This window comes from Procambarus clarkii, chromosome 14, assembly GCF_040958095.1.
Source record: "Procambarus clarkii isolate CNS0578487 chromosome 14, FALCON_Pclarkii_2.0, whole genome shotgun sequence".
In the NCBI taxonomy this organism is placed as follows: Eukaryota; Metazoa; Arthropoda; class Malacostraca; order Decapoda; family Cambaridae; genus Procambarus; species Procambarus clarkii.
The window spans coordinates 16,693,757-16,702,358 of record NC_091163.1 but is presented as its reverse complement, the minus strand read 5'-3'; positions in this window follow the sequence as shown (position 1 = coordinate 16,702,358).

The following is an 8,602-nucleotide window of genomic DNA, read 5'->3' as shown; positions in this document are numbered from 1 at the left end:
GCCACATGCCTTGGCCATTCCCTTTGGCCACCTTCTCTGGATATTCTAGGGCCACACCTAGTCGACGCACGAGGAACGAGCTAAGTGTTCTACAGCCAGAGTGGTAGTGATCGGGGAAAAGAAATGATTGCTGAGGATATGAGTAAACATGAGTACAATAATCATAGTGTAACAGTGTCTCAGGACTAGTGGAAATTCCGGTAAAAGCTGTGTTGTCCCATAGCCCTGCCAGACTAGGGAAGCAGCTGAGAGACAGCTGTCTGTAGCACGTCCAGGTGACTGTTTGGGCGGTGCCTGGAGATGGATGTTGTACACAGAACCACACTGTTGATATATATATATATATGTTGTACACAGAACCACACTGTAGATATATATATATATATATATATATATATATATATATATATATATATATATATATATATATATATATATATATATATATATATATATATATATATATATATATAGTTATATATAATGTGTGTAGACTGACTCGAGTATGTAACCGGTCAGTGTAGAGATTTACCATACAAGTGACCCAGTTGTCGATTCAATATAATCGTTCAGGCTAGATTAATGCCATAGTACCGCATGTTAATTATATCATTGCAGAGATAGGCAGGCCAGTGTTGCAGGGATGTCAGTGGATACCCTGAGGTCCGTGTAGTTGGGGATACAATTTTCTGGTGATATAATTTTCATTGATTATGTGAATGTCATTTCCTTGTGTTTCATTTGCATGTTTTGTATGTACTGTGTTGTGTGGTGAGTCAGTAGATAAGATTGCTGACTGATTGCCTAATGATGTCATAAGCATGTGGGGTATGCTGACGGCATCATTATGCTGTAGGTTGTGCAGTGTTGTTATCAGGTATACAATAGTACTGCCCTAGGAACTGTGTTGAGGCATTAAGGGGCTTCTTTGATTATTCAGGGGAATTCACAGTACTTAATAAGAGCAAGCAGTTAATTTGTTAATTGCCTAATTAAGATAATTAGCGCCAGCTGTCCGCGTAGTGACGGTGCTTTATATTAACGTAAATTGCCTTGCTAGAGTAGCTGTGACGCTTACAGTAGTCCCTTGCAACGGTTGCAAGATTAGAGGGGGCAGTAATATTGGTGTACTCTTGTTGTTGCATAACCGTGTGTCATTACTGTGTGGGCACAGTAATTAATGAGTTGCAGTAGCCGCAACCGTATGTGGTCTGTGCATTTATGTTGTTATGCATGCCATTGTAAGTGTGACCTATGTAACACTGGGGTTACTTTGTTTCTTTAAGTTGTGTTGAGGACTTAAGGATTCAGTGAGTTAATTAAAAGGGTAATTAACTGAATAAGGGGTGCACATTTATTGTGGAGTGAGTGAGAGCTGTTATAGGAGAACAGCGTTGAGCTTGTTGAAATACGTTTCGGGTGCAATTAATTGTCCGTGTGACAACTAATTGACCACTCTAGCTAATTATGTAATTAGCTTTCTCATCATGAATTCACGTAGTGGGAGAGGATCTGTCAGTATTTGTGTTAACGTAATTTGCTCTGGACTAATTACCTTTCTAGGGTATAGCAATTAGTGGCTCATGATAATTAGTGGAGTAATTAACATCTGGAGTCTTGAGGACTCAGATGACTCGGTAAAGCGAGGTCCTGGAGCTAGCATAAATCGTTATATTAATCATATCCTGTCTGATGACAATGGATTAAGATGCACTCATGTTAATTAGGGGAGTAATTAACTCCTCTCCCGTGAATTCACAGTGTTTGATGAGACCTGCTTAGGCAGTGTGAAGTGAGACTTATATATGTAGGATTAGTTATCGGTCCTGGTGGCAGTTAATTAATTGCTCAGAGTTAATTAGGGTAATTAACACTCATTAAAGTAAATTTTGACACAGACTGTTGAGAAGCTACCAAGTTAGGGTAGGCTTAGTTAACGTAACTCAATCGGGATGTAATTAGTGGTCCGTTTGACCTTAATTAAGAATTACTCACTGAATACTTGCAAGGAGTCAAGAGTGATGTAATATGAGAGAGTTTTGAGTTATTGTTAACAAGATGATTTGTGATAAAGGAAACCAGTGTCGATGATTAACGTAGAGTACCATCATGTTGTTGTCTATGAGAGACAATTGTTCTGATTAACGTAGTACTTTGTTGCTGACTGCTGTGATCAGTCAATTAACGTAATTAATCACATAATCAATTTTGTAATTGATTAAGACAATTTCTTTTGTTTATTGTCTTGTGATGAGAGTAAAGTAACTTAGGGATTGCTGGAGCTGTGTCTCAGAATCCCACCTTGCCTGGCTTCGTTTACTGTTACAGTGCAACTCTTTGCAGGGGGTTGCAAAGAGTGTTCACATTAAGTGTGATAGGGGAAGTCACTGTTGGACTACCCGCCTAGTTACGTGGGTCACTCCTGTTATGGAAGGAGGACCCTTAAGATTGTGATTATAGTATCTGTTACCGTGAAGCCGTGACAATATTGATTGCAAGCTTGTGTCATCAGTGGGCACACCTGTGTTCAGGTTAGTTCAGTATGCAGCCGCACAGCAAGGGTTGCTACTTAGCTGTTTGCTATCGTGCCACTGGATGGACATTAACGTAATGTAAACTCGATAATGTAGTAGTTTAGTCTCTTGTTAATAAATTGTTATTTTGTAGAAAACGGTCTTTGATGTCAACCCTTCGACCATTCTTTTCCACCCATGTTCTGCTTTATACGATTGAATGTTGATGTGATCTTTTGATATGACGGCTGTTCTTGGGAATTCGAATTCCAATTCATAGCGCCACATCAAATATATATACTTGATTGTGAGAACCCGTCGGTTACCCTTTATTAGCTTAAAGTCCTGTTTTAACTAGGAGGAACCAGCGGCCTATGAGGACAGGTTTTCACCCCTGGTGGTGGAGGCCTGGCGGTTTGCTCCCACTTTTCATTTTTCTATTGGACTCATGCTTAACTGCCGTGAGCAGCCTTTAAACTTGTAGTCCACCTCCTAAGGGAGGTAGGCATAGAAAAAATCTCACAACTGGTGCCCAACATGGGGCTATGCAACTTGGGTTCGAGCCCATTAAGTCTTATTGATTTTAAAGTAACATAAGATATCGTTGCAGAACATTGTGGAACAGTATTGTTGGAGGTATGTTTTGTGCACGGTTGTCACTCTTAGGTACACACACACCACACACACTGTATGAGAGAGGTATTTCATGGTAGATATGGGGAAATCTGTCTGGCTTTTCATGGCTGCTAGCTAGTGGACATTGACACACTCATGGGTGAGGGGTGTCAGCTCAGCAGCAGGTGTCGTGGACACCAAGCCAGCGTGCAACAGTGGTTGCAAAGGTGCACTCGGGATCTGCCTGAGGTGCAAGACACCACCTACCTTAGGGTTAACAAAGCTTCTAGAAGTGACCTCGAGCATGAGAGGTCTCATTGGACGACAGTGTAGTTGTCAAGGGTGTCATAGGAGTGTAGTTGTTATTCCACACATGGATCTTAGTGGGAGGTCGCGCCACCAGCTAAGGATCCGAGTAGACTTCTTTAGAAAGGGAAGTAATTCATCTGTAGTTAGAAAGGTGATGGAATTTCTTGCCAGAGTGGGGACTGTACAACCCCAGGATGAATTCATGGTAGTCACTAGAGAGGTTGAGCAGAGGCTCCCGTTTTCAGAGGTGACAGCAAGGCCGAGTTCGAGCCTGATAGTGAGAGCACAGCAAGTCAGTGCTGCCTCAAGTGCATATTGCAAGGGGGCAATCTCACACAGGGAAGGGAAGCCAAACCCACCCTAATGCACTTAACCCGGTGACAAGGTATGAAGGTAAAGATGCCTAGCTTGGCAGCACTGAGAAAGACGATTCGATGGATGCATACATCGATCGCCTTTTGAAGAAAGGCTGCCAATGCAAGATGGCAAAGGTCATTTTGGGCTGGTGATTTTCCATGGTTCAGATCCCCAGCAGCATAATGATTTTGTTCTTTAAGGATTGCCTTGGTAAAGGGTTATAGTAGATCTGCAGAGGGAATGCTGATCACATTCCAAGTTAGATCCAGGGAGAAATGAACAAGGGAGTTTGTCAGATGTCAAAAGTTTTGCTCGAGTCTTTGTTAGAGTAGCGAGACCTAGAAAAAGCAAGGGAGAGACCCCAAACTCAGTAGGGTTAGTGTAGGTACTTGTAGAAGAGGGTTTTCTCCCAGATAGTTCAGTCGGTAGAGCAAGACCGGCTGGTGTTGAGCAGTTGGACAGTGAGAGTGATCCTGTCAACTTGTTGCAATGTCAGGTGGAAAACTGACAGTAAGTACTTATAGGCTGAGGGGAGTTAAGAAGTGCTTCACCGGTAAGGCCACACCAATGTGTTGCATAGTGTCCAGTATGACACAGACCGAGGATGGAAATGGGAGGTTCAGTGATGGAAATGGTTGGGAGGTGTTGAACCGGCCAGGACCAGAGCTGGAGCCGAACATGTTGCCATTCCAAGGTCAGGCTGCACCACCAAGGGTGATCCAGTGGTAGTACACAGAGACCCTCAGGCCAGCGATGTATAGGAAACAGAGTTTCACACTCCACCACTTGTTTAGCTAGTACACCTGTTGGGCAGGTGTGTGCAGAAAAACTAGCTGGTGTTTTGAATGTATTTTCCTTGCAGGAAAATATATTCTTTAATGGGAGGTAGTGTGAGGGAATGAAGATTCCCTCAGCTTGTTTTCCTAGTTTTCTAAATTAGGCTAGTCGCTCTAGGGACTCTAGACAAGAAGTTTTCAAACGAACATACACTTCTGGGGTGTTGGATGAAAGCTCATGCTATGGACTATCATGTAAGACTAGCTGGAAGTCTGTGATTGCTCTGTAGAGGGAGTTACAGAATTTTTCCTGTTTCTGTGAAATAGGATGAGAGTTGAGAGTGAGGTGGTATGAAAGGTACTTGACTCAAACCGTTAGAGGTGGTGGATACAGTGGGGTGAATGTCGCCCCCCCCCCCTCCCACTGTGTGAGACATCACGCCAGTCCTAGGCCTCCCCCCTCCTTGTGACGTCACAGGACGCCTCAGGGTGAGGGCGTCTGTGATTGGTAATGGTATCTTGCCCCTAGCAGAGATTTGGCCCGAACAGCTGTGGTTGGAAGCGGCACGAGAGATCAGTGCCCATTTAGTGCTGATTGGTCAAGACAAGGTAGGGGGGAGAGATGGGCATTTGAGTTTTCCCCAGACCACCAAAGAGTCAGTCTGAGCTGGGCAGCAAGCTGAAATGGTGACTTTGGTCACCACCTGGTCGTCGACCAGGAGGCCTGGTCGACGACCTGACCGCGGGGACGCTAAGCCCCGGAAGCACCTCAAGGTAACCTCAAGGTTGAGTGAGGGTGGCAGCCTGCCACCTCCACCCCCGTTAATCGCTGTGTCATCCTGATTACTCATCGTGCATGGCACTCCTGCCATCCTGGGTTGTGTCAAGGCCCAATTTGCGTGAAATTGGGGCCAATGAGTATGGTAGGAACAGTAACAAACTAAGAGACAGTTACAGTGTTCACCCACGAGGCAGTTGGCAGGCCTCATGGTGTATCAAATTGATCCCTCACATCGGGTCTGAGTATCCTGTCTAGTGTTAATGGACAATGGACAATTGGTGGAATATGGGCAGTGTAATTGTGGTGATATTACAGGCCCCTTTGAATTCCACCTTATTTGGTCCGCCATGTGGTGACGCCGCCGGCCATTGTCACCCCAATGTACGAGCGAGGCATGCTCTGGTTTAATGGGGGTGTTTGATGGTTCTCCCATCCCCATTCTGTATGCCTTTGGGTGCCAGCCAGCCAGCCTGAGGCAAGCCCCATGTGCGCGCCACCCCCGCACCGCCCACTTTGGCCAGCCGCCCGGGGGCCACCCACGTGCCGGCCACCCGCGTGACGGCCACCCTAGCCCGGGTGGGGTGCAGTGACATCTCGTGCTACCCGTGGCCACCCCCCCTCAGGGCCATGCGGTGGCCACATGCCTTGGCCATTCCCTTTGGCCACCTTCTCTGGATATTCTAGGGCCACACCTAGTCGACGCACGAGGAACGAGCTAAGTGTTCTACAGCCAGAGTGGTAGTGATCGGGGAAAAGAAATGATTGCTGAGGATATGAGTAAACATGAGTACAATAATCATAGTGTAACAGTGTCTCAGGACTAGTGGAAATTCCGGTAAAAGCTGTGTTGTCCCATAGCCCTGCCAGACTAGGGAAGCAGCTGAGAGACAGCTGTCTGTAGCACGTCCAGGTGACTGTTTGGGCGGTGCCTGGAGATGGATGTTGTACACAGAACCACACTGTTGATATATATATATATATATGTTGTACACAGAACCACACTGTAGATATATATATATATATATATATATATATATATATATATATATATATATATATATATATATATATATATATATATATATATATATATATATATATATATATATATAGTTATATATAATGTGTGTAGACTGACTCGAGTATGTAACCGGTCAGTGTAGAGATTTACCATACAAGTGACCCAGTTGTCGATTCAATATAATCGTTCAGGCTAGATTAATGCCATAGTACCGCATGTTAATTATATCATTGCAGAGATAGGCAGGCCAGTGTTGCAGGGATGTCAGTGGATACCCTGAGGTCCGTGTAGTTGGGGATACAATTTTCTGGTGATATAATTTTCATTGATTATGTGAATGTCATTTCCTTGTGTTTCATTTGCATGTTTTGTATGTACTGTGTTGTGTGGTGAGTCAGTAGATAAGATTGCTGACTGATTGCCTAATGATGTCATAAGCATGTGGGGTATGCTGACGGCATCATTATGCTGTAGGTTGTGCAGTGTTGTTATCAGGTATACAATAGTACTGCCCTAGGAACTGTGTTGAGGCATTAAGGGGCTTCTTTGATTATTCAGGGGAATTCACAGTACTTAATAAGAGCAAGCAGTTAATTTGTTAATTGCCTAATTAAGATAATTAGCGCCAGCTGTCCGCGTAGTGACGGTGCTTTATATTAACGTAAATTGCCTTGCTAGAGTAGCTGTGACGCTTACAGTAGTCCCTTGCAACGGTTGCAAGATTAGAGGGGGCAGTAATATTGGTGTACTCTTGTTGTTGCATAACCGTGTGTCATTACTGTGTGGGCACAGTAATTAATGAGTTGCAGTAGCCGCAACCGTATGTGGTCTGTGCATTTATGTTGTTATGCATGCCATTGTAAGTGTGACCTATGTAACACTGGGGTTACTTTGTTTCTTTAAGTTGTGTTGAGGACTTAAGGATTCAGTGAGTTAATTAAAAGGGTAATTAACTGAATAAGGGGTGCACATTTATTGTGGAGTGAGTGAGAGCTGTTATAGGAGAACAGCGTTGAGCTTGTTGAAATACGTTTCGGGTGCAATTAATTGTCCGTGTGACAACTAATTGACCACTCTAGCTAATTATGTAATTAGCTTTCTCATCATGAATTCACGTAGTGGGAGAGGATCTGTCAGTATTTGTGTTAACGTAATTTGCTCTGGACTAATTACCTTTCTAGGGTATAGCAATTAGTGGCTCATGATAATTAGTGGAGTAATTAACATCTGGAGTCTTGAGGACTCAGATGACTCGGTAAAGCGAGGTCCTGGAGCTAGCATAAATCGTTATATTAATCATATCCTGTCTGATGACAATGGATTAAGATGCACTCATGTTAATTAGGGGAGTAATTAACTCCTCTCCCGTGAATTCACAGTGTTTGATGAGACCTGCTTAGGCAGTGTGAAGTGAGACTTATATATGTAGGATTAGTTATCGGTCCTGGTGGCAGTTAATTAATTGCTCAGAGTTAATTAGGGTAATTAACACTCATTAAAGTAAATTTTGACACAGACTGTTGAGAAGCTACCAAGTTAGGGTAGGCTTAGTTAACGTAACTCAATCGGGATGTAATTAGTGGTCCGTTTGACCTTAATTAAGAATTACTCACTGAATACTTGCAAGGAGTCAAGAGTGATGTAATATGAGAGAGTTTTGAGTTATTGTTAACAAGATGATTTGTGATAAAGGAAACCAGTGTCGATGATTAACGTAGAGTACCATCATGTTGTTGTCTATGAGAGACAATTGTTCTGATTAACGTAGTACTTTGTTGCTGACTGCTGTGATCAGTCAATTAACGTAATTAATCACATAATCAATTTTGTAATTGATTAAGACAATTTCTTTTGTTTATTGTCTTGTGATGAGAGTAAAGTAACTTAGGGATTGCTGGAGCTGTGTCTCAGAATCCCACCTTGCCTGGCTTCGTTTACTGTTACAGTGCAACTCTTTGCAGGGGGTTGCAAAGAGTGTTCACATTAAGTGTGATAGGGGAAGTCACTGTTGGACTACCCGCCTAGTTACGTGGGTCACTCCTGTTATGGAAGGAGGACCCTTAAGATTGTGATTATAGTATCTGTTACCGTGAAGCCGTGACAATATTGATTGCAAGCTTGTGTCATCAGTGGGCACACCTGTGTTCAGGTTAGTTCAGTATGCAGCCGCACAGCAAGGGTTGCTACTTAGCTGTTTGCTATCGTGCCACTGGATGGACATTAACGTAAT